Genomic DNA, 26,677 nt, shown 5'->3' with positions numbered 1-26,677 from the left:
ACCACATTTTGTTGAAATTTACCACAGCAGGCTCTCAGAAGCTCAATGCACGCCTCTTTGACAGAAGTGCGCACAGCCTTCTATGATTTATGTTTGCGTCCGTCGTCGTACGGTCGACGATGAGCAACGAGCAAGATGCTAATCTCCCCTCATCAGTTTTCGTCGCGCTGCAGTTGAGGTCGAGATAATCCACTGCTACCGTTATGTCGTCGGTGGCATGGCAGTATGTTTCTCCCACTTGAGCAGGGAAGTGGCTGGCTGTTGACACCCGACCGACCAGGCCTAATTGTACCACTTTATGGGTGGTTGTTTTGCAGCGAGTGAGCATAGTGGAGTGGTGCTTATCACTCGAGAGGATCTCTTCAAATTAGAATGATGAGTTGATCGCGGGCAATGATGAGCCTTTTCGAGCACTGTGCGAGTGCATAATTTGAAACAATCCTCCGAGATTGGAATCAAATCGTTCTTTAGCAGAAGGTGATAAGAGGATTTGCCACTGCCATTCTAGTTTGGCGGTTGGTGGTTCTCGCTGTAGGTAGGTACCTACTACTGTCTATCTAGCGGCGAGAATCTAAATCTCTTTTCGATTTCGGTTTGCCACCATCTGTGTAATGCGCGCTTCACACTTCCGGCTGGTTTTCGTTCCGCTGAGCATCGGAAGAACACATGATGCGTATTGGGCGAGTAAAGGAGTGAATGATGCGATTGGTATGTGAGCTCATAAATTTAGACAGATGACGAGCTTGTGATTTTGATCAGTGAGCTGATGAAGAATAACAGGCCATTCATGGTTGGGCTAATTTGAAATGAATAGGAGCTAATCGACGTGGATGGGATTTTCCTCGGATTTTCCTTCGTTCGTCGTTGGTGTGTTTTTTTTCTGCAACTGCCTAACAAACGGATACAGTTTTGATTGTAATTGGGTTAGGTTCAGTAATGTAAGCAATCGAATCCTTATAGAATAACTCTGCTTTCATGTAGCGATTATTTTCTGAAGTGGCTTGCTAATGTTAATTATACCAGTCTGTTTGTTAAATTTATTTCACGCTCGTTCAAAACTAGTCAAACATGAGAAGAAACCTGTCAGTGTAACACGTCAAAATCATCACAGTAGGCTTCTTATATACAGCAATCTGCAGAAGAACCTGATTTTTGGTAGGTGATTAGTTTGGGGTTGACACTAGTGCTGCACCGAATATTCAGCCGTCATAGTAGTCGGCCGAATACTTAGGCCAAATATCAAGCTTAGTAGTCTCAAAATTTTGCTCAAAAAAACTTGTCGGCCACTTGTTAGCTGAGAAGAACTGAATGTTGTAAACGCCGAATACTCGGCCGAATGGTACTATTATCTGCATAACTAATACTCTCCCATAAATTAGTTCCGTTAGTAAATTTCCCTGAAATTCACTGCCACTAAGGGCAACTAGCTGTCTGGCTCTCCCAACATTTTATAATAATTATTGCACTGAGAGCTTTTCTGGCCTTCGGAATGACATGAGCAATAGCGTAATCACAAAAATCATGTATTCCTCTATCGTTGTTACATTTTGGTTTTACCCGGATTACATTCATTCTCTAACTGCAATGTACACTTCCTCATGCTCAGTGGTGCGATCAATGTACTATGTACCACTTACTATCAAATCCAAGTCAAGAAGTTTAAAGTCTTTTGATTTAAACAATCCCTCAAAACGGGTCCTCCTTAGCAAGCTTAGTTGCATTCCTTATGTAGACTTCCAAATCCACGTCTACACTGTTCATGTAAATTTCTGCGACATATAGCGTACATAAAATTAACGCTAGATTTGGCAAGCTTGTAAACGATTTCGCAGTTTATGCCAAGTATAGATCAAAATTAAACGAAGGGAGATTTTACGCGATAGTTAAAATTCAGAATTATTTTCTGTGTATGGCGGCCATAGGGTTTCAGAAAAAAAGTGTCAAAGACCCGACAGTATGGTTATTTTCGGAACAGGGACAACGCGTAGATGCCGAAAATCGATATCAGATACCACTTTGGAATCCAATATGGCGGCCATCAGGGTTCAGAAAGAGTCAAATACCCTACAATATGGGTATTTTCGGAATGGGGACAACGTGTGGATGCCGAAAATAGATATCCGATACCATTTTGGAATCCAATATGGCGGCCATCGGGTTTCGCAAAAAGTGTCAAATACCCTCAGATCTGGGTATTTTCGGAACGAGGACGACGCGCAGATGCTGAAAATCGATATTCGATGCCATGCAATGCGATGGCTATTTGACACTTCTTCTCAAATCAGCAGCCTTCATCTTGAATTTCAAGACGGCGTCGGACATCGATTTCTGGCTTCTGTCAGCCCGATTCCAAAAAACCCGCATTGATCGGTATTTGACAGTATTTCACAGTTCTTCGATTTAAAGACGGCGTGACATCAATTTTCAGCATCTACGTCTCATCCTCATTCTGAAAAGAACCATATTTTAGGATATTTTACACTTATCCGCAAATCGGAAGCCGCCGTATTGGATTACAAAATGGCGTCGGATATCGATTTCCGGCGTCTAGACGTTACCCTGATTCTAAAAAATCCGTTTGCTAGGGTATTTAATAGAATTTTCATCTTTTTCTCAAACCGGAAGCCGCCATCATGGATTTCAAAATGGCGTCGGATATTGATTTACAATCTCCAGACGTCACCTCGATTTGAAAAACACCCTATTGATGGGACGGCATTAGCAATTCCCATTTTTTTCTGAAATAGGAAGCTGCCATATTGGATTTCAAAATGGCGTCGGATATCAATTTCTGGTCTCTAGATGCCACCCCGATTCCAAAAATACCTATATTGATAGTTTTTGCCACTTAATCTGAAATCGGAAGCTGCCATCAAGGATCTCGAAATGGCGTCGCATATCAATTTTATAAATACCAATATTGATGTGTATTTGACTGTATTTTCACTTTTTCGTAAATCGGAAGCCACCATTTCAAAATGACGTCGAATATCGAATTTCATCCTCTAGACATCATCGCGATACCAAAAGTACCATTATTGAGAGTATTTGACAGCATTTCCCACTTTTTCTTAAACTGGAAGCCGCCCTCTTGGATTTCAAAATGACGTCGCATATCAATTTTCGATCTCTAGACGTCACTCCGATTCAAAAAAATACCCATATTGATGGGTCAACAAACCACCCGACAATGATACATGTGACATCCACGTGCACAGATCTACACAGCAAAAAAATAATTTTGATATCACGTCAAAGTGGATGCACTACAATCATGTCGAAAATATGGTGTAATATTACTTGCTAAAAAGGACAAAATTATCATTAATACAATGCATGAACTGACATTACGCTGCTTTTACCGCATTTGTTTATTTATGTGGTCATAAAAATTACATGAAATTTTCGACATGATTGTAGCATAGAGGTAACTCTAAGACCACTGGGTCCCGAAGAAAATCATTATTATTTTTGGATCACTCAGTACCAGAACAACGGTCCCAAGCAGTCCCAAGCTATTTCACTCACCCCTGCATGTTCTGCATGAATCCACACACCCCTGATGTTATCTGTCAAACTTTCATAGCGAATCAAAACAAACATAGTGTAGTAATAGAATTTCAACTAGAATAGGGTACGTTAATCGTTTGCTTGGGACCAATAGGCTACTAAAGTGGTGAGCCAATTTAAAATCGTTAGTTTCGTTTTGATTGTTGATTGTAGTGCATCCACTTTTTTTTTTTTTTTTTTAATTATTCGTTTATTTTTCCAGGCTCATTTGCTGTAGCTTTGCGGAGCCGATATTCATTGTTTAGATAACAAAATTACTTAAAACTAACGTTAGTAAAGCGGGGGCCGATTACTCGCGGCTATCTCGAGGTTAGGGGTAACAAATTGTAACAAATGGATGGCAGGGTAGGGATTGTGAACACAAGGTTTAGAGAGCAATGTGCTCTTGATCTCGAACTAGGCGACACTCTGATGAAAAAGACAAACATGGGGGTACACCGATGGGTAGCTAACAACTTGGGAGAACACAAGATGACACTAACTTCTAAATCCTCAAATCTATCCGTTTTAAAAACACATAAATTAAATTCAAATAGTCAAGGTCTCGGCTCGCCAAGACATCTCTAACGGGTATCGCGGGTTGTTTTCCTCGGGCCCTGAGGGATGTGGATAACTCAGATCTGGCAACACGGTGTAAGGTACACGACCAAACAACATGCTCGATATCGTGATAACCACTGCCACACGCACATAAATTGCTGCCTGAGAGCCCAATTCGATAGAAGTGCGAGTCTAACGAGCAGTGATTGGACATAAGCCTTGATATAACGCGTATAAAGTCGCGGCTCATGTCCAACCCTTTGAACCATGGTTTGTTCGACACCTGTGGGAGAATAGAATGTAACCATCTTCCCAATTCACCCTCATTCCATTTTTGTTGCCAACTGATGAGGACTTGTGGCGAGCAATGGAGAAAAATTCGTTGAAGGCGATTTGTCGCTCAAAAATATCGCCTTCCATAGCGCCCACCTTAGCCAATGAGTCCGCTTTCTCATTACCCGGAATTGAGCAATGAGATGGGACCCAAGCTAAGGTGATAGTATAGGAGCAGTTAGATAAAGCACTCAGTTTAGATCGTATTTCAGGCAGGAAATACGAGGAGTGCTTCATCGGCCTCATTGAACGAATAGCCTCCAATGAGCTAAGAAATAATGGTCAGAAGGTAGTGAGGCAATTCGCTCTACTGCGTAAAATATAGCTGCGAGTTCCGCAACGTATACGGAGCATGGTTTCTGCAGTTTATAGGAGGCGCTATGAAATTGATTAAATACACCAGATCCAGTGGAAGCATTTATGGTTGACCCATCTGTGAAAAATCTTTTATCGTTACTTACATGGTGGTACTTGATTGCAAAAATTGAGGGAACAACCATCGACCGATGGTGATCTGGTATTCCATGGATTTCTTGCATCATGGTCAGATCAAAATTTACAGAGGAACTATAGAAGGCTTGGAAGCAATCACGATTGGAGATTAATGAAGAAGGACCAACCTCCAGCGTCATGTACTCATAGTACAAACTCATGAATCTTGTTTGAGGATTTTGGTCGAGCAGCTTCTCAAAGTGTTCTATTACCAAAGGATTCAATACTTCACAACGGATGAGGAACCGGAAAGACAGCTCAGCGAAACGATCTGTCAGTGGGAGAACACCCGCGAGTACTTCGAGGCTCATCGTATGCGTCGAGTGCATACAGCCAAGCGCGATTCGGAGGCAACGGTATTGAACTCGTTGCAGCTTCAAGATATGTGTTTTCGCCGCGGATTGAAAGCAGAAGCTACCGTACTCTAGGACCGACAAGATGGTTGTTCGATACAACCTGATCAGATCTTCCGGGTGTGCTCCCCACCAAGTTCCAGTAATTGTACGAAGAAAATTGATTCTTTGTTGGCATTTTTGTTTCACATACGCAATATGTTTTCCCCATGTGCATTTGGAATCGAACCAGACACCTAAATACTTGAAAGATATACTTTGAGTGATTGTTCTACCCTTTAGTTGAAGCTGTAACTGTGCAGGATGATGCTTCCTAGAAAAAACAACCAACTCAGTTTTCTCCGGAGAGAATTTGATACCCAGCTTCATAGCCCAAGTAGACAAATTGTCTAAGGTATCTTGCAATGGTCCTTGCAGGTCCGGTGCACTTGGCCCTATAACGGACACAACGCCGTCATCTGCAAGCTGCCTTAGCGAGCAATTTTCATCAAGACAACCATCAATGTCTTTAACGTAAAAATTATAAAGAAGGGGGCTTAAACATGAGCCCTGGGGGAGACCCATGTAACTAATTCGTGAAGTTGTCGAGTTTCCATGAGAAAAGCTCATATATTTCTCAGACAACAAGTTGCTCAAATAGTTGTTCATAATTGGTGAAAGCCCACTATCGTGGAGTTTATCCGAAAGGACATCGATACAAAGTGCATCCACTTTGATGTGATATCAAAATTATTTTTTTTGCTGTGTATGCGCATACGCCAAATGAACCGAGTGAAATATCAACACAAGTCAAAAAAAAACTGCACGAATTGAAAGTGATGGTTGACAGCTTCATCGTCGCTTGACGATTTTCGATTGAAAGTGACTTTGTGGGGCCTTGTATGGAAGAGCTTAAGATCAAGACGGAGGACCAGGCGGAGGAACGGACGAGAAAAGACAAAGGCGATCGAGAAAAGGCAGAAGAAGGATAAGCGATGTCGATCGTTGTTGATTTCCCGCATTAACGACAGCCAATTGGAATACATCCAGGACAAACCGACGCCGAAAGCAATTTGGCAGGCACTGCAACGGATTTTTGAGCGACGAAGCATAGCGAGCCGTGTACACTTGAAAAAGCAGATGATGACTCTTTGGCAGGACGACAACAGTTTGCGTGAACATTTCCTCAAGTTCGACCGGATTTTTCGCGAATACAAAACGACTGGAGCTGGCATTGATGACCTTGATGTCGTGACCAAAGGAGAATAATAGCAACAATCAATTCGACACTAACGATTTTAAATTGGCTCACTACTTGACTAGCCTATTGGTCCCAAGCAAACGATTAACGTACCCCATTCCAGTCGAAATTCTACTACTAAAGGGTGATATGGTCAAAATTTGGTCAAGGGAAAACGCGTGTAAATCGGTGAAATCGTTTATTTAAAAAATCAAATTATATTTCTTTTTCAAGTTCAATTTGTATAAAATTCAGGAAAAATATTCAGTTAGGCTTCCGCTTTTCCAAATCCGAATTGCCGGGCCTTACGCTTGACCCCTGCCATCAGATTTTGTACAGCCACCTTGTCCACCTTCTTCGCCGCAGAAAGCCAGTTTGCCTTGAACTGCTGCTCGCTCTTAGCAGTTTTTTTGGTCTTCTTTAGGTTCCGCTTAACAATAGCCCAGTATTTCTCAATTGGGCGGAGCTCTGGCGTGTTGGGAGGGTTCTTGTCCTTGGGAACCACCTGCACGTTGTTGGCGGCGTACCACTCCATGGCCTTTTTACCGTAATGGCAAGATGCCAAATCCGGCCAAAACAGTACGGAACAACCGTGTTTCTTCAGGAAAGGCAGCAGACGTTTATTCAAACACTCTTTCACGTAAATTTCTTGGTTGACAGTCCCGGAAGCTATGAAAATGCTGTTTTTCAAGCCACAGGTGCAGATGGCTTGCCAAACCAGATATTTCTTTGCGAACTTTGACAGTTTCATGTGCTTGAAAACATCTGCTACCTTTCCCCTTCCTTTTGCCGTATAAAACTCCTGTCCCGGAAGCTGCTTGTAGTCGGCTTTGACGTAGGTTTCGTCGTCCATTACCACGCAGTCAAACTTCGTCAGCATCGTCGTGTACAGCCTCCGGGATCGCGCTTTGGCCGTCGTATTTTGTTTATCATCGCGATTTGGAGTCACTACCTTCTTGTAAGTCGATAGTCCGGCTCGTTTTTTGGCTCGATGCACGGTTGTAGACGATACACCCAGCTTATTTGCGGCATCTCGGAGAGAGAGGTTAGGGTTTCGCTTGAAACTACCGGCAACTCTCTTTGTCGTCTCAGCGGCTTCCGGTTTTCGATTTCCCCCCGATCTAGACTTCCTGGCTGACGACAAACGTTCCCCAAACACTTTAATTACATTTGTAACGGTTGATTTGGCAACTTTTAGCGATTTTGCCAACTTTGCGTGCGAGTAGCTCGGATTTTCGCGATGCGCGAGCAAAATTTTGATACGCTGCTCTTCTTGCTTGGACGGCATTTTGACAACTGAAGAGTGAATTCCAAAATCAAAATAGGAGCAACATTCTACACACACACACCTTCAAAATGAGGGGTGTTCAGGTTTTTTAAATGCAAAATTGAAAGAAATACGTCAAGTTGATATTGACCAAATTTTGACCGTATCACCCTTTACATGATGTTTGTGTTGATTCGCTATGAAAGTTTGACAGATAAAATGAAGGGTTGGTGGATTTTCCCATGTTTCGAGGGGTGAATCGATTAGCTTGGGACCGAAGAGAGTACCAGAGCTGAGCCAAAAAGTTGAGCACGTTATTTCGGGACCTTCTTGTCTTAGAGTTACCTCTATGCTACTACGGTATGAGCTATAGGTTACGTGCATGCAAAGAAAACCAAGGCATTGTATGCACAGGTTAAACGGGAACCTTATTTGTACGATGGTGCATACATTATCACGCATGCGGTATTTAGCGTTCCGTGTCATATCCCGTAGCACGTAAAAACGTCATTACTGTTCAGTTGCGTACCAGGTAAGAGATATTTTTGACAGTTGTACAGTTAAAAGTACAAGTCGCAAGTGAAAGAAACATTTTCAAACCAAAAAGTGCATTATGCATTTTAATTTCATTTCCATTCTCTCATGATACCAGGTGACCAAAGACCGATCAAAGGTGATCAGAGATCTTCAAAAACTTCTCATGATATTTTTGCTAGTCTTCATTTTGATCAAGTATTATTCTGATGTTCTTCAACTGTCCAACAAATTAAATCACGTCGCTCAGATACACACCCACGATACCAGGTTGCTCAAAAATTGTTTCAAGTATCATCAGCGATCTACATAAAATAATCAACAATCCAAATCACACCCCTTAAGATATTTTCTCATATGATACCAAGCGACTCTGAAATTATTTCATATCCCTTCAGGTAATCAGAGATCTCCATAAAGTACTCAAAATATTTTTTCAAGCCTTCAGGCTTCAGGTAAACCACGTATCTCACAAATTTTTTCAAAGAGCATCGGGTGATCAGGTACTAAACTTCTTTGGATATTTTTGTCAATACTTCAGGATGATCAAGTATTATGACAAATATATCATATTAACAATGGCGACCCCAAAAATGTTGCCTCACGCACCATCTAGCGTTGAAAAAAGTTAGCAACAATCATCAAATTACATCGTGGGGCGCGAATACTGTTTTCATCAAATTAAATAATTTGCTGAACTAATTACATTTGAAACATTAAATAAATTTTAATATGGTTTACCACACGTGAAGGTAAATCATCGCTAAAAATTGGATTCGTCAGCTAAGCGAAAGAGTCGATAGTATTGTTATTATAATATATTTAATTATTCTAAACTTCTTATTGCCAGTTCACAGAAATCTTAGAATTCATTGATTTTTCAGAAACAAGAAGAAGACACAACCGCAGTGGTCATACATTCCAAACACTGACACAAAAACATATTATTAAATGAATTGAATTTCTCATGTCTCATGTCTCATTTTCTGACCTTTCAAGAGAGGTTCTGCGGATATCAAAGAACTCTGTTGGTCCCGAATATCAAGCATTTTACCATGAAATATATTTCGGAATCTTGAGAGTAAGAAATATCGTTTATTGCCCGTTTAGTTTAAGGACAAAATTAACTGTTTTCCGCTGGCCCGTTAGATGGATTGGTTCACGGCTTCGAACGTGTTGATTATAGCTGGATCACTCAAGGATCGCTATAAAAACTTGCCTAATCTAACTAGATTGCAGTCTAGAATGCAGGATGAATTTTCAGTATATTTTAGGCATGATTGGGTTGTACGGCGTCTGGATTATCAGCTCGATTATCGACTGCATCCAATAGGCAATCAACTGTGCACACTGTGTTGAAACACAGCATGGGCACATTAAGGCACACTTTGATAAGTAGGACACAAACAATATAATATAAAACGGCATCACTGTTGAGTGTTGACGTTTTGCCAATCGTTGCTAAGGTTTACTACTCGGTTCAATACTTTGTTCACTCACAAATGAAGGTAGTGAGAGAGTGGCATACATAGGATCATAAAACTGGTGATACAAGGATTCAATCAAGAATTTAAAAACGACAAACGGGTACCCAGCGGATGTTGAGGATCTTTCGAAAACTTTTGTAAGTATTGTCTGAATCGTCAATTTCTTCAAACCTAGCAAAACTAAGTCCGTCTCTTCCGAATCACAGCACAAATCTCAGCGAATCGTGTCTTTATCTAGAACAGCTTCTATTCGGGCCTCACTTCAGTCGAGTTCATCTACACCATGACCGGTTCTTGTCGGTACGGCAGTCAAGACGGCGGAAATGAGTTACCTCTAGAGACGATTTGGTGATAAATTCGGAAGGCTATACCAACAATTTCATCAATATTAAGCAAATGGAAACCCATACGAAGGGGATGATCGATCACCTACGCTATGCTGTTATTCGTTCGAAAAGTACTACGAAGGAACTATGAGCATCGAGCTTGATGAATGCTCACATTCAGTATTGCAAAACTCAATACGACTCGCGCTTTCCTTGATGAACTTCGTGAAATATCGCAAACTTTCCCAACGCTGCTCACATTCTCGCCCGCATGGTTTACCCAAAGATCACCCCCATTGGAGGCGTTATTCCAGAATACTTTATCTGAACTTAGCATTTTATACGCGGGATCTTCTGCGAGAGTTGAGGTACATTAACATTTGTATTATGCAGAATGGACAATAAAGAAGAAAACAAGCTTATCATAGGGGGTGGCCAGATTTGAATACCAGTCTTGCCGAGTATCTTCGGGACGAAGATTTTCACATTTTCTCCTCTGTTTTTCCTCGGATATTCTTGTCAGTCATTAGTTTCAATTGGCATGGACTTCGATGGCATGACCACAGGACTTTATAGGGATGACCATAGAATGCTATTAGCTCTTGAATCCAGAATCGCCCACGTCTGTCATCTGTGTGGAGCCGAGTGGATTGGGCGGAATCTGCTCGAGTTCTATAAAGACCTACAGGCGCCGGATAAAGTGCTTCCGCTGAAGTTTTCGGTGGCCGAGAATCCAATTTTCGAAGCATGACAGATGATCAGGGGGAGATGTTTGATAGTTTTCATCGGTGGTACGTTTGGTATATTGGTGGTGTGTAATTAGGAGGTACGATAGGCTTGGGTTATATTTTTAAGGACACGCACTTCCGAGTCGATCAGATGATTTAAAACTGGTTCGACGATGTTGCTCCTAGCGTGGGATTACACTATTGCTCATTCCAGTTCTGGGTTTACTTTAGTCGGGGAGTAATTTCATTCTTCATCGATCGGGTTTCTCCTTTGTTTCTGTGTGTTGTTTTGAATCAACAATTGAAAAAGGACATCGAGCCAGAATCTTGTGGAATTTACTTGAACACCATATTGGTTTGATGGTTTCCAGTTCCTCTTCCACCTCTTGACCCACTAACGCTCTAATGAGAATGAAGCTGAATACTTGCCATCCATCCATCAGAAAAATTGAGAATGTAAACACAATCACAAAAGTCATAACTTTTAAGGGGAAGCCAAACTCATGGAATATTGACGGCTTGATAGGCATACTTTGATTAACCTTCGTTCGACACAGCGCTTGGCACAGCTTTCGGCACAACTCAATCACTCGGCACGAATTAAGGTGTGCAGAGTTGAATACCCCTAGACTGCATCACTTTGTACTATAAATATTTTAAATCTTTATTTTCTTCTATCTAAATTTTGCAAATCGGGAATGTAACGCTATAAATCGGTACACAAACTTCATTTATCTACACACAAACCAAAAACCTACTGCAATGAATGTTAGTTCCGTTTTCTATCATGAACATCGCAACGAATGTAAGAAATTGACCATGCAGGCGATGTAATGGTTTTTTGTCTTTTTTATTTCGTGTTCTATCTACGCTTTCTAATGAATCAGTAAGCTTGTAGAACGACGCACACACCTGCCTCGAATCTCTCCAGCAGAAAAAGCATATGAAGTCGAGTATGCAAGAAAATGAGCGCCTCATGTTTGCTTTTAGGCTAAACATATTCAGAAGCATGGAGAGAGTAGTGGAAAAAGCACAGGTCTGAAGATCGCAACGTTCGTGGTTCGAGTCCAGTCGGCAATCCTGTTTCCTATTTTTTTTTTACAAAACTAATTTACCTCACTAATACACTCTACATTTTCGGTCTCCAATTTTCTTGCTTTGGACTGCAGCTAGGTATATCGCATCCTCGGGGCATGCGGTCTCCACTAACATCCTCTGATGATGAATTCCACATAAGTGTAAGCGAATCTTACATCCCCCGGTTGGGTGTACGATTTTTAATCCGAACTTTCAAAAGTTTTATTGATGTTTTGTGATGCTTTTCGCGTTGTTATGAGGACATATCCTTCTGCGAATAGTTTTGATTCAGTGCTTCAAATTTTCATTGGCATTGGCTGTCAGTGACGATTGTCAATTTCGGTTGTCAAATCTAACGCCAAATGCTAATTTTTGTCTGAATTGGCAATACACTGTCCTAAAATGCAAATCACGTCTCTCAAATATTTAACTATGACACCAGGATGATTACACATTATTTAAAAAGCATCAGGTGATCAGTGATCAAAAATTCAAATCACGTCTCTTAGGTAATCTTCCATGAAACCAGATGTCTTAGAAAATATTTGGTGATCAGAGATCTCCAAAGCCTTCTCTGGATATATTTTTCTTCAATACTTCAGATTAATACAAGTATTATTCTGAAGACATTCAACTGGCCAAAAATTCAACACAAGTCTCTCAAATATTCTCTGATGAGACCAGGTGTCTCCGTAATTATTCCAAAAACCATCAGGTGCTCATAGGTCTTCAAAAACTTCTCGGGATATTTTTTCAATACTGCAGGGTATTAAAATTGAACTTTCTTTATATGTTTCGACAGCAGAATCATCCGGGCTTCTCTGGAGATTGGATTACGTTGTTTTAATCATCTTGTTCCATGAAACAGAATCAGAATTACCATCTCCATTCGTGTTAAAATCATCGAAGCAAACTTTGCACATGCACACATATGTAGGGATCAATAGATACTCCTGTTTATTTATTAGGGTGTTCAAAAGTTCAAAGTCATGGAAAATCACAGTCGTTTGACTATCTCACCAACAATTGTATAGCTCAGTTAGACGACTTCAGTATTCAACAGCGACTGCTGGCATTAGGAAGCTACTGAAAGGTATACATATTGCTGCTTTTATTATCGCTGTTGAGAATTTTAGGTATAATCCTTCCTGATTACCCAAGTAGCATGATCATAATGTAGAGGCACAGCTTCCACTTTCCGGTTGAGTACTTATGATTCGGTGAACGTCTACCAGAATGACACCCGGTACAGAACTTTCTTCTCATGGGTGGACAACTTCTGCCATCAGTCACCCTTCTCCTTCTCGTGGAGGGGCAGAACTTCGAGGTTGGCAACGGACATCGAATACTGGCTAACAGTTCCAGCAGTGGCCGACGATCTAGCGCTCGTCAGCGTTGTAAAAGGAATGAATGTTCTAGGGTAACCAACTTGAATTGGACCCCTACATATTTTGGACCCTTTTCATATATTTTCCTCGCTTACTGTCTAGTTTCTTCAAATTCATCTGGGTTGATGTTGTAATTACATTCCTTCAATTACTTGCTATGTCTCAAGATCATTAGTTTACCTAAAATTGCTTACAATTGCTCAATTTATGCAGTTTTAGAAAATGTTATCGAAAAAGTTTCATGTTTCGACGTTTGTCAAGAGAAATCGGCGTTAGTGTACTTGTTTTAAATTTGGTCTAAAATATACAATTCAATGATTTTTTTTATCAAATCAGTTTATCTGACTTTGGAAGATGTATTTCACGTGTTTATAAAGATTTCACCTTAAGATTTGACTTAAAAAGTATTAAATAAAAAGTGTCCAAAAATGATCGTAAAAAAATGTTACCAACTTATTTTGGACACTTATCAAATGAGAATCATCAAAAGAGCGACAAAAAAATTCCGGTTGGTCGATCGTGCTATTATCTCAGATTTCTGATTAAATTGGTAAGTAAATCAATCAAAATTATATGAATTCATTGTTTTTCAATATATTTCTTGTTTATCAGGTGATTCAAAACGGGAAAAACGGCAAAACACGTAGAGTGGTCCACTCTGAGTTTTCCTAGTTTTCCTGGTTCCTAGTTTTCCACAAAAGTTTTCCTATCTCCCAAACGCATTTAACTAAGGGGCTGTTCATAAACTACGTAGACGCTTTAGGGGGTGGGAGTGCTTGGCAGATGTCTACGGTCCATACAATTTTTTAAATTTTGTGTTTGAGACTGTCTTCTACGGAAGGGGGGGGGGGGGTTGAAATCTCTCAAAAACCGTCTACGTAGTTTATGAACAGCCCATACAAAAAATAATATGGACTGCAAGCATAGAGTCAGGTCTCCGTATTAAGATTTACTTCTGAATGATTTTTTTATGGTATGATCAGTTGTTTCCTTATGTTATATTATATTTCCTCCGTTACTCGCGCCAACTTTTGTAACACGAGTACTCACGCGTTGTACTTTGTACAACAGTGTGAGTTTTCCATTTCCATTTTGCAGCCGAGCTACCAATCGATCTGAAATCAACGAGAATTCCTCAAAAAACTTGTTTTTAACTAAACAAGCTAAATATTTATTACAGTTAACCCCCAAAATATGCGGATAATAGAGAAAATGTAAATGGAAACCGCGTAAATGGTGTCCATACTACGAGGGTTCTGACTTAATTGGTTACAACATGGAATATCTCGAGATCCTGACCAGATAGAAAGTTACTGTCTTCGAAAAAGTTGTTCATGAGTTCAAAGCCTTTAGTTCAGAATTTTTTCACTATATGGTGCTAGTATATACGTGAAATTCTCATATAAAATATCTCAAAATCCTGATCATATAAAAAGTTACTGTCTTCGGCAAAGTTGTTCAGGAAGTCAAGGCCTTTTTGCTGGTGGACTTAAGTTCAGAGTTTTCTCACTTTGCATGAGGAATTCTCGCATATAAAATATCTCTAGATCCTGACCAGACAGAAAGTTACTGTCTTCGGCAAAGTTGTTCAGGATGTTAGGATCTTTTCGTTGGTGTACAGTAATTAAGAATTTTCCCTTTACGTGGCACTAGCATGCGGGTCATTCAGAGATATTTTATATGCAAGGATTTCACGTGTCTTTCAACGTCACCTAGTGAAAAAATTATGTACTTTCCACCAACGATAGGGTTTGATCTCCTGGACAACTTTGCCGATTACAGTACATTTTTAGCAGGTCTTGAGATATATCATATGCGAGAATTGCACGTATATACTAGTACCATGAAGTGAAATATTCTGAACTACCGTCCACTAGCCAAAAGGCCTTGATCCCCTGAACAACTTTGCCCAAGACAGTAACATTCTATCTTGTGAATATTTTTATATGAGAGAATCTATATGAGAGAATTTAAATTGGTCAGGAATATGAGAGAATTTAAATTGGTCAGGATCTCGAGATATATCATATGCGAGAAGTGTATATGTATACAAACGCCACGTGGTGAGAAAATTCTGAACTACTGTCTACCAGTCGAAAAGTCTTGACCCCCTGAACAAGTTTGCCCAATACAGTAACTTTCTAGCTGGTCAAGAACTCGAGCTTTTGTATATGCGAGAATTACACGTATATACTAGCGCCTCGTAGTGTGAAATTTCTGAACTACTCCACCAACCAGCTTGACTTCCTGAACAACTTTGCTGAAAGCATTTACTTTCTATCTGGTCAGGATCTAGAGATATTTTATAAACGAGAATTTCACATGTATACTAGCACCACGAAGTGAGATAATTCTGAACTATTGTACATTAAGAAATAGGCTTTGACCTCCTGAACAACTTTGCCCAAGACAGTAACTTTCTATCTGGTCAGGATCTCGAGATATTCCATGTTGTAACCAATTAAGTCAATCCCACGTAGTATGGACACCGTTTACGCGGTTTCCATTTACATTTTCTCTATTATCCGCATTTTGGGGGTTAATTGTAATCAAAGTTTAGCTTTTTTAGTTCAAAACAAGTTTTTTGAGGAATACAAGTTGGTTTCAGATCGATTGGCAGCTACAAAATGGCAATGGAAAACTCATATGTGTTGTACAAAGTACAACAGCGCGAGTAACGGGGGGTTAACTTTTATGCATACCGTAAAACGGGGTGTAATTGATCAGCGGGGCAAAATTGATCGCTGAAATTTCTCGTGATATTTTTTCATGTATAACATGTTTTTCGTTACTAAGCGTACGAATGTATCTTTGTAACATTGTAAAAATATTATACATAAGTACAATATTGGGTATACTCAGCGATCAAATTCACCCCGCTGATCAATTTCACCCCGTTTTACGGCACCTTCTTTGAAAATTTTCCCACCTAGACGGACCTAACAAATGCGAGATAGGAAGAAGTGACCGTCGTAATTAATTTTAGGTTCATAGGTTGAAAGAACTTCAGCATGTCCAAAATATATTCGTTCCCATTCAGTGTGTCCAAAATATATTATGGACACTGTCCAAAATCAAGTGGATGGGTCCAAAATATGTGAATATCATGATGTGAAAAGAATTATTTTTCGAGTATATATCAATAAATAAAACATCTAGTGACATTTTACATCCAAGATGAGTTCGAACACAACCGCATGTAAATTGCATAATAATAATAAACAAATAATATTATTTTGACATAAACGTGATCTCACTTCCTCTAGGGGTCCAAAATCAGTTGGTTACCCTACAACAAAAAAAACTCACATGCGTGTTATTTAATGCTCGTCTTACTATGCAATATGCACACAAATAACTCGTTTAATCATCCGTGAGAACTTGACAAGGTAAATAAATAATCTCAAAAGTCATAAGTGCAGGGTAACTAAACTCATGGGTTACTGAGACTGACAGCTTGATTGCTACATTCGGTACAACGCTGGGCACAGCTTTCGGTTCAGATTGAGATGTGCAGAATTGAGTACCCCTTGATTCGTTTCTTTATACCGGGAGAATGAAAAGTTGTTTCGATTTGACAGCTCGAAATTCGTTCGATTTTGGGTCCATCTTCGCATCTCGTAGGATTTCACTGATTATCTTGCGCTATTAGCACAACGGTGCATTTATATGCAAAGTAAGCTCAACGACCTACCCGAACGCTCAATTGCAGTGGGTCTCATCATCAACGCCAACAAGACCAAATCGTTGGATGCCAATATGGACAACCCTTACAACTTTACGGTAGCAAAGCAAGCAGTGGAAAAAGTTGACGGCGGTACCAAGAGTGACATAGGTGCACGATTCAAGAAGGCTAGGGCTGGCTTTACGAGTTTACTAAATATTTGGAGGTCAAACCAAATTAATCAATGCACCAAAATCTGAATTTTTAACTCGAATGTAAATTCTGTGCTGTATCAGTGGAGAACACCCAAAAACTACAGGTATTCGTCAACCGTTGCCTGCAGTATATAGTCATGCCTGGTGGCCTCACAACTAAATCTCGAATGCTGAGCACCAACGTCGGTGTCATCAAGAGCCGATATCTTAAATTTGAGAACGTAAGTGGTGATGTGTCGGCCACACTCTACGAAGGAGCGGAAACGAAATAATCAAGCAACCGCTTGATTACAATCCGGCAGGACATCGCAGTTGAGGCAGACCCAGGGGCCCATGCCGGCGGACCCTCAACAAAGAAATCAAGCAAGTCGATAGGAATTTGACCTGGGCCAGATTAAAACAAAAGCAAGCTGCCACACCCAGGATGGAAGACTTTCACGGTGAACTTTTGCATCACTGAAGGTGCCCAGGATACTTATAAAGTAAGCACACACTTAGAAAAAAATAATTTTACACGTGACGGAATCCATCTTTGACATAAAAGATGAGACGTAAACAAACATGTCATGTAATATTAAGTGCACCGAGACTAAAAAATTCTTGCTCGACGAAAAGTATGCTTGATTGAGCTATATTTCACGTCTGTTATGACTTAAATTTATGTCAAAATTGACGCTCGTATATGTCACTCTCAGAGCACATAAATTTACATGATTTTTTTTCTAAGTGTGTAAGATAGAGCTGATCCCACTAGTAAGTGAAAATAGATGAGTGATGAGATAGCCAAGACCAGAAACAATAGCCATTGTATAATAGCATGTACATATTGAGACTTAATGATAGTAGCCATTAGTAAAGGGTGTCCACGATGAAATTGCCACACTATGAAATTGCTCTAACTTTTTAACCGTTGGGTAGAATTTAATGAAAATTTGGATGGATTTAGTTCATAGTGCATTATTTACATCCTGCAAGTTTTAAAGTCCTGTGATCAAAACTCGCGGAAATGGAGTCGAAAGAACAGCTCGTGCGTGATAAAATCTTGCGCATTCATCACGAGAACAAGGATCTCTCGCATCGTTCCATCGCTAAAACGTTGGGAATCGCGAATTCCACGGTGTCGCGAGTGATTAAGCGGTTCGAGGAACGGTTGACCACCGATCGGAAGCCCAGAAGTGAAGGAAAAAGTATTCCGTACAACACCAAAAATCACAACCGCGTAGTTGGGGCCTTCAACCGAAATCCGAACGCCTCCGTTAGGGATGTGGCTAAGAAGCTGCACCTAAGCCGAAGTTTTGTCCAGAAGGCCAAAACTAAGGCTGGGCTTCAAACGTTCAAGGTACAAAAGGCCCCTAATCGCGACGAGAAGCAGAACAAGTCCGCCAAAACCCGTGCCAGGAAGTTGTACCTCAACATGCTGACGAAAGTTGAATGTTGCATCATGGACGACGAAACATATGTGAAGGCCGACTTCAAACAGATCCCCGGCAACCTGTTTTTCACGGCCAAGGATAAGTTCAGCGTTCCGGAGCATGTCCGCACTCAGAAGATGTCCAAATTTGCGAAGAAATTCCTGGTTTGGCAAGCCATCTGCACGTGCGGGAAGCGGAGTGCACCTTTCGTGACCCAGGACACGATGAACGGACAGGTGTACATAAAAGAGTGCCTCCAGAAGCGGCTGCTTCCTCTCCTGAAGGCCCACAACGTCCCAACAATCTTCTGGCCGGATTTGGTCTCATGCCACTACTCCAAGGACGTGCTGAAGTGGTATGCGGACAATAAGGTCAATTTCATGCCGAAAATGTTCAACCCTCCCAACACTCCGGAGCTCCGCCCCATCGATAAGTACTGGGCGATTATGAAGCAGCACCTTCTTAAACGACCTAAGGTAGTGAAGACAGTCGAGGAACATCTACGTCCATCACTTTACACTACATTGTAAGAATCCACACCTCGACGAGCCATTATCCATGATGTTCCACAAGTAGGAATCGAGAAAAGCTTTCAACGGCCATTCTCAATCATTAGCCGATGAGTGATACACACCACACACACACACACATTTATCTATAACTGAGCACTGATCACAGCACCCGAAGGAGTCATTGTCCATGTCCGTCATTCGCGCCCGGCATCATCCCAACAATAACGGAGCCTTCCTGACCTGAACCGCTCGCGGACCGATCATCGGTCGCATTCTCCTCGTCAGGTCGTCCATTAGGCTGGCTGCAAGACGTCGAAGTCGAGTGGAGCTGGGTGATGAAATCTCATTCAGAAGCAAAAAAATATATAAGCGATGCTGAACCCAAACGGGGGCAATTAGCCACTGACTGCCGCCGCCACAGCCGCCGGTGCCAGCGGCAACGACCGACAGGTCTACAATTTAGCTCGTCATAGGTCATTCTGAACCTCCGCACGGATTAAAGAAGCCGGCGCGCCGTTCATATGTATTTGATGAAGAAATTGATTCATGTTAAATAATGTTACCTCCCACCCCTTTAGAAGGGAGACCCTCTAACCGGATGGGCGGAATCGTCTCTCTTTCGATTTCTTTTAAGAGTTCCGGTGGTCTTCCCAAAGGACCCCGAGCTTTGATGAGGCGCTTAGCCCGATTTGCGGATCCATTTGCTTTCGGCGGTGGTAGCCTCCTTGATTAGATCTAGAATTTCATCGCCTTCTTTGTTGCAGCATTATGGTTGATACACTGAAGAAAAAGGTTTGTTTCAAAGCTGATGATCGAATGGAATATTTCAGTGCAAGTTTGAGGATGACTGTCACATAGCATACTAAGATATTGTTTTGGCCAAGGGACCACTTAACACAACGCTTCGCGAGCCATGATTTTCCAATGCAAGTTCCTAAAGCTTCCTGGAGGAATTTCGTTCAGTGTACTGCCAATAATTGCACCAAAGTGGACATAGCGCTATTTTTTTTTTTGATGGATCAATCTCGCGGGGTCAGTCGAGCAGACCTACTGAAGTCAACCGACGACGACGACAACGACGACGGTGGTGACTGTAACAATATAATCGAAAAGATCGCGCATTTTCGCACCGATTGAACCTGAACCGCACAACAATGAATGTGGTGGACCGTTGTTGTTAGTTGCACTGGTCGTCGCTGTTGAGGTTAGGGTACGACCGAGTCATCTCGGGTCGGGACGATTAAAGCGAGTGGATTGGGAGGAGGTGCGGGGTAAAATGGAAAATAATCATTGATCGCTTCGTCGGGTCTCGAACATCTTGTTCAAAATTGCTTAAGTATTATTGACAGAAGATGATTTGGCAAAACTAGCATGTTTACATTAGCTGTGATTTTCCTTTGGCTCTTTTGTATGGATCGCATTTGAATGCATGTGTGTTGGTGAGTGGCTTTTGGCGGATCGGCGGCGGCAGCATTTTTCATTTGTACGCGGAGTTGTTTGTTTTCTTCGTTTTCCTCATATTACTGCTGCAGGCGGCTTTGGCGGCGGCGGCAATTGTGAGGTAGTAGGTTCGGGTTATTCGCTCCCGGCTGTGCCGAGCTGAGTGAGTTGATATAGTGTGTTAATAATTGATTCACAATAAAAGCCAGATAACGTTATTAAATTGATGCAGGCATACATGCGGATGGATAGAATTAGTTGGTTGATTAGCGCAGCAATCGCCGAACATAGTGGGCCGGGTGTTTGCGAACAGGCGCAAGTTGCATGGAGACGGATGGTAGTCAGTGGATTATTGTGTCTATAAGGAGGGTACAACACAATTTGAAATTTTCGCTCCACAACGGGTCAAACGATTTCGAATCTGCTCCTCTTGAATATTGCCTAATAGTTCTTATAACCATGATCGTGGTTAGCAATCGTTTAATTTTGAGCTATAGTTGGCATAAACATCGAATTTTTTTACAAGCTTGCATACAACATTGCTGATTTATGCGATACTAAGCTTAAATTTACACGAAAGATCGTGTAAATGTTCGCCAAATTTAGCGTTAATAACGCCTTCGGATCGAGCATAGAAATTGATTTTACAAAGTATGCTTTCGGTGATACAAATACTGCTACTCTCAAGGGGCAATCAACTCTGCACATTGTGCCGAAACACATCGTAGCACACTGATCGGCCGGTCATGGCACACGATGACAAGTATGACGCAAAATATAATATAAAATGGCATCACTGTTTTGTGTTGACATTTTGACAATCGTTGCTAAGGTTTACTTCTTCGTTTACTTCAAAGTAAGGGAAAAGGGATTTTTTATCAGTGCTATTTTCCAGCGAAATTGTCCCCAAGAGATTGAATAATTGACGAGACGCTCTTTGTCATTATGTCTTCTGGGGGATGAACCTCTACAGAAAGGTAGTTATCAAACGACTGCAACCAGTATCGAGATTCTGGATCGACATTTGGATAAACCATGGACGGGGGGCAGTCAGACGAATTTAGTACCTAACCACGACTGCTGACACTAGGAAGCTACTGCAGGTCTATTGCTGCTACTACTATTTATTTATTTATTTATTTATTTATTTATTTATTTAATTGATTCCATCAACAGGCTTCAATAAGCCCCAATGATGTTAAGTAATACAAAAAAACAACATGATTGACTGTGCTTAAAACTTAAACATTACACTGCTATTCACGGTTACCTGCGCCCGAAAATATCGAGGTGAAACTACGGCGAAGCGTCTGACGTGGTACGTGAAAATCGAACACTGAGGCAACTCTGTTGAAAACTCGCTGCAGTCCGTTTATTGCTCCATTCATTCCGTAGTTCGTGCGACGAAAGGGAAGTCTCAGCATAAGACTGTTTCTTAGTGCACGTGGTCGTACATTCAAATCGATTTTTTCGAGGATAGTAGGACAATCGATTCTCCCTTGCAATGTATCGGCAACAAGTAAAGCCCTTGCAGCGTCTCTTCGGGTCGAAAGAGTTTCCAAACCAATCAGCTGACATCGGCTTTCATAGCTAGGCAAACGGAAAGGATCTCTCCAAGGCAATCGCCGAAGGGCGAAGCGTAAGAATCGGTGCTGGACTGATTCGACTCTTTCAACACCATTGTTGTAGCTTGGATTCCAAACTGCTGAGCAATATTCAAGGACTGATCGGACCAGTGAGGAGTACAATGACTTCAGGCAATAAATATCAGTAAAGTTTTTGGTTCTTCTAAAGATAAAGCCTAGTGTTCTGGAAGCTTTATCAACGACATACGAAATATGCTGCTTATATGTGAGTTGCGAATCCAAAATGACTCCCAAATCCTTCACGTGGCTCACTCGTTTAATTGCTGAACCCAATAGGTTGTAGTGGAAGATGATTGGTTCTTTTATCCGAGAAAAGGAGATTACTGAGCATTTCGCCGGGTTAACTTCCATTCGGTTCAAGGTGCACCAGTCAGCAAAAGCATGAAGCTGGCGTTGAAGAAAGTGACAGTCGGCAATGGAACGAATCCAAAGGTAGATTTTTAGATCGTCAGCATACGATAGTCAAGGTCCGTCAAGCACATAATTCACATCGTTGAAGTAGAGCAGGAAGATCAAAGGTCCAAGGTGGCTACCCTGGGGTATCCCCGATGTAGCAGGATAAGTATCAGATCGGTAGTCGCCTATGGCAACCATCAGTTGGCGACCGGTTACATACGATCGAAACCATTGTAATAGGTTACCATTGATCCCAAGTCTGTCTAGTTTAGCAATAGCAATAGCATGGTTTAGCTTATCGAACGCTGCTGACAGATCGGTATAAATCACATCCGTTTGAGCTCGGTTAACCATGCTATCAGTTACATAAGATGTGAGGCATAGCAGATTGGTGGTGGTGGAACGACCTGACATGAAGCCATGCTGATCATCACTCAAAACATGCTTGCAATGAGAAAGTAGCGGTTCCATTATGACTAGTTCAAAAAGCTTCGATACGGTGCTCAGTGAGGTAATTCCACGATAGTTGTTGACATCTCGTTTGTTTCCTTTTTTGTGAACAGGAAACATGTGAGCAAACTTCCAGCAAGAAGGAAAAATACCACAGCGAAGCGATAATTGGAACACGTGACAGAGCGGAGTCAATAGACTATCGATATTCTTCTTGAGAAAAACGGACGGGATTCCATCGGGTCCAGGGTTGCAAGAAGATTTCAGCTTGGAAGCAGCTCTTAAAATAGTCATATCGTTGATGTCGATGCCATTTAATGTATCGCCGTGCATTGGAACGTTGCTTGCTGCGAGGTTAACATATTCGTCAGATAGGCTCTCGTCAGTGAAAACATCGGCAAATTTGAGAAAGAAGAGTCGGCAAATCTCCTGATTTGTGGATCCCACTTCGCCATTGAACACCATGGACGATGGAAGACCGGATTCCTTTCGCTGCTCGTTTACATAGTTCCAAAAGGATTTCGGATGTGATCCCATCCTGCGCTGAATTCCCTGCTGATATCGCGAATAGCTTTGGCGACTGATCCGTTTGAATTGATGGTTTAATCGAACATAATAGCATTTTAATTGGAACGTACGGTACTTGGTGTATTTGCGTAGTGCAGCTCTTTTAGTAGATTTCAGTCTACGGAGCTCCTTAGTCTGCCATGGATGATGAGCTGTTTTCTGGTGACTTATCTTCGGGACATGTCCGTCGATAGTATACGCCAAAATGTGTGAAAACGTTCTTGCGGCTACCTCAACATCGTGATGATCGAGGATGTTTTCCCAGTCCAAGCTGGAGAGCAAGTCTGAGATGCTGCGGTAATCTGCTTTTCGAAAATCGTAGGAAACAGCAACGGGCGTTCTACTACTACCACCGGTCGGCATTTTAGGTCGAGTCCTTCCTATTTTTCAGATTGTAGCATTGCCCAAGTAGCATGATGATATTGCCGGTTGGGTACTTGGTTTCGGAAAACGCTTGCCAGAATGACTCACGGTAGAGAGCTATCTTCTCCTGGATGGACAGCTTCTGCCATCAGTCACCCTTCTCCTTCTCGCGGTGGTGCTAATCTTCGAGTGCCATTTTCTTAAAGTGGATGACCGGCAACCAGCTCGTTGAATATTTTATTGGAATTCGTCGTTGACTTGAAAATGTAAACAGACAATCTCATAAGTGCAGGGTTGCCAATCTCATGGGTTACTGAGACTGATAGCTTGATTGCCACACTTCGGCACGTTCGGCACAACGCTTGACCTAGCTTTCGGCACAGATAAAGTACTCGGCACATATTGGGATGTGCAGAGTTGAACACCCCTTGGCTACTCTCTCTGTCAACACTCCTATATTTGATCTAATCATCTAACCACATCTAATTGACGGAAATATGATTGAACCAAAGACAAAATCTACCACAAAATGAAAAATACACTATTTCTGATTCAGATCAACAATAACAAACACAGCGATGGCTGATTCCACTGCGTGATTAGCTGCATACGCATGTATGCGTGCCTTTCATTTACACAGCAAAAAAATAATTTTGATATCACGTCAAAGTGGATGCACTACAATCATGTCGAAAATATGGTGTAATATTACTTGCTAAAAAGGACAAAATTATCATTAATACAATGCACGAACTGACATTACGCTGCTTTTACTGCATTTGTTTATTTATGTGGTCATAAAAATTACATGAAATTTTCGACATGATTGTAGTGCATCCACTTTGATGTGATATCAAAATTATTTTTTTGCTGTGTAGTTCATCATCATTTGCCGTCTAGAACTGTCATCGGACGGGTGCGTTCACGGTAGTCGCTCATTCGCAACTGGGTTCTCACTTTCACGACAATCCTTTCGCAACCGGGTACTTTTACCGACGGGACTGAAAGCCTCCCTAATAAAGATAAATTAATTAATTAATTTTACCGACGGCAACATTCCTTCGCCTGTTCTCTCGGGAACAGTACGGGGATTACTCTTTTCCACCTCGATCTCCAAAACGGCTAGCTTCGATACTGGTCACAGCTTCTCACCTCAGATGGTCTGCACGGACGCTGAGCAGAACGTCCCGCTCCCAGGTGTTCCACTTTTAACCGTCAGTCACAAACACCAGATCTCCAAGCGACACTTTCCGATAGTCCAAGTACCACTTAGACCGTATATTCAGGGTCGGTGGGTACTCTCGCTGCCAACGATCCCAGAATGCATCAGCCAACTACTGTGCTCGACTATAGCTGCTCCGCAACGTATCAGCCAAATCCACCGGAATCCTCGACGGTATACATTCGGCCGGCGATCGACCACGCAGGAAGTGATTCGATGTCAGCGCTTCTTTGTCTCCGCCTCAATCAGAGCAGTCTGCAAAAACCCCACTGTCAGTTTCCGACCATCCGTGAATACATGCAGTGCCTCTTTTATCGAGCGCACCATCCTCTCCCACGCGCCTCCCATGTGTGGCACCGAAGGTGGGTTGAACTTCCAACGAATTTTCGCACCAGTGAACGTGTCAGCACATGCGACGTTGATCTCATTCAGCAGGTATCGATTGGCACCGACAAAGTTCGTGCCGTTGCCCGAGAAGATCTCAATCAGACTGCCGCGCGTCTTCACAAACCTCCTAATCGCCATTTTGCACGACTCCATCGTCAGGCTGTTCGGGCAGTTTTTCTATCCTGTTCACAGTTGGCTTTGCCTTCCGGATCTTGCACCACATTCACTCCCGCATCACTTGCTCCACCAAGACGCGTAGACAAGGGATGTAGTATCGCTGCCGAATTTCGTTCACCAGTCTCTTGGTCACCACGTGATCCTTCGGCAGTATGATCGGGAACCTCACATCAAACGCCACATAGTCAGCCGCCTCGGTCTGACCTTCCATGGGCACAACCCCATCTTATCCGTGAACTCCTCTGCTTGCACTATCTTCCACAGAAAAGTTTCAGCAGACAGATATTCTTCCTGCCGCAACGGTATCCTGCACTGCTACAAGCGATGCCAATCTTCAGGGTTTGTGATGCTGAGAATCCCTCCGATTCGGTAGGCACGGTTTGTACCTCCATTGATCGGACCTCACCCACGACACCAGTATACAAATCGCACCACAGCAACCACTTCAAAACAGCAACGGAATGGCTATCGCAGATTGACTTCATCAGCCGCACGCATAGAACCAAAGACCTCTAGCTCCATTCGTGGCGTAGACAGGTACTGCAATGGTGACATCTTCGCTTTTGCCTCGATGAATGCGCAGTGAACGACTCCGCCGTTCTCACATCGAAAATAACATCGGTGAACACATGCAACTGTACCGTTTCGTACGCCTTCGAATATATTCCGCCCAGATAGCACTTAGAAACTCGGATCTCGTCGATCAGATGGAATAACTGTGTCCATTTCATCCACCGTTCATAGTGTCTCTCGGTCAGCCTTTCGTCCCACTTGATCCCACTACGCCACAAATCTTGCATGATGCTGCAGCCATGTATGAGCAGAGGAGCCAAGAACTGCTTCGGATCGAACATGCTCATTATACACCGCAACAAAATCCTCTTCGTTGGCCAAGCACCTTCCCGAATGTAT

General features: G+C 42.0%; 1 protein-coding gene across 1 annotated transcript in view; it reads right to left on the bottom strand.

The window, feature by feature from the left end:
* Positions 1-10,465: 10,465 nt before the first annotated feature.
* The window catches only part of LOC135706227 (probable ATP-dependent RNA helicase CG8611), a 180,209-nt gene continuing 163,997 nt past the window's right edge, over positions 10,466-26,677 (bottom strand). The window contains exon 5 of the mRNA XM_065227793.1: positions 10,466-10,475. The gene's annotated coding sequence lies outside the window, so the exon portion shown is untranslated. The remainder of the gene's footprint in view (positions 10,476-26,677) is intronic.

Source organism: Ochlerotatus camptorhynchus, unplaced genomic scaffold, assembly GCF_037179485.1.
Source record: "Ochlerotatus camptorhynchus isolate MF236.1 unplaced genomic scaffold, CSIRO-AGI_Acam_v1.1 ptg000276l, whole genome shotgun sequence".
NCBI classification, from domain to species: Eukaryota; Metazoa; Arthropoda; class Insecta; order Diptera; family Culicidae; genus Ochlerotatus; species Ochlerotatus camptorhynchus.
This window is presented reverse-complemented; position numbering and strand designations above follow the sequence as displayed.